The sequence below is a fragment of the Austrofundulus limnaeus genome, unplaced genomic scaffold (genome assembly GCF_001266775.1).
Source record: "Austrofundulus limnaeus strain Quisiro unplaced genomic scaffold, Austrofundulus_limnaeus-1.0 Scaffold297, whole genome shotgun sequence".
NCBI lineage: Eukaryota > Metazoa > Chordata > Actinopteri > Cyprinodontiformes > Rivulidae > Austrofundulus > Austrofundulus limnaeus.
Genome location: NW_013952699.1, coordinates 169,097 through 170,360, shown reverse-complemented (window position 1 = coordinate 170,360; position 1,264 = coordinate 169,097).

The window sequence follows — 1,264 nt, the reverse complement described above, 5'->3', positions numbered from 1 at the left end:
GGTCATTTTGACCCGGAGGACAAAGGGTGTATACAGAAAATGAGGACAACAGGAGGGTTAACAGGAGCATCAGAAGGCTTATGTAAAGGACACACTGGAGGGAGGTCTGGGGGTCCTCCCCAAGAAAATTTTTGAATAAAGTAGAAGCTATTTCCTGATTTCTAATTTATTTTAACAGGTTGTTAAAGATGATTTTACTTACACACATAAAGACTTAATTAGAGACAACTAGAGACAGATTCTTTATTAAACTAGTTGTTTTTAAACTCACTTATGGCTCAGATAATTAAATCAATGTGATAATTTATCCTAAATAAGCTTAAGAGGAGGTTTTTACATTTATTTTGTTTATTATTAATTTAATCTTATTTATAACACAACACATTGTGCCAAACAATGTTGACACACAACTGCATGTTTCAAACTAAAATCATTAACAACTTTACCCAGTGAACAAGTGTAATTATGATAAACAACCRACAGTGAACTTAGAGGGTGTTTGACTTTTTTCTGATTTGATGACAGGCCCACTCATAAACGGACATGACATCATGCAGCTTTCTTCACAACATAAAATAACTCTGTGTCAAAGAACGGTGTTGTAAAAATGAACTTGTGTCAGTTTCACCAACCTGCATGTAAATTAGGAACAATCGATCCATGGACGTTTGGATCTGATTAGAAAGCTAATGATGGATGATTGACAGATTTATTTACCGAGTTTCATTTAACCAGGAAAATCTGAACTATAAAAACTAATTTCTTCTACTTCCTAGAAATGAAAGTAATAAGCCTATCACTTTTATACTGGTCAAAATATAATGAAACTGTTCATCATGCTGTAGATTGTCTTTAGATCAGTAATTTATTACATTAAGTTCACACAGCTGACTAGAATGTCCTCAAAATAACATTTAATATTTACTTCACACCTGCCCATCACCTTCATCTCTTACCTGAGACCCTCTGTCCTACCTGAGACCCTCTGTCCTACCTGAGACCCTCTGTCCTACCTGAGACCCTCTGTCCTACCTGAGACACTCTGTCCTACCTGAGACACCCTATCCTACCTGAGACCCTCTGTCCTACCTGAGACACTCTGTCCTACCTGAGACACTCTGTCCTACCTGAGACACCCTATCCTGCCTGAGACCCTCTGTCCTACCTGAGACACCCTATCCTGCCTGAGACCCTCTGTCCTACCTGAGACACCCTATCCTGCCTGAGACCCTCTGTCCTACCTGAGACACCCTATCCTACCTGA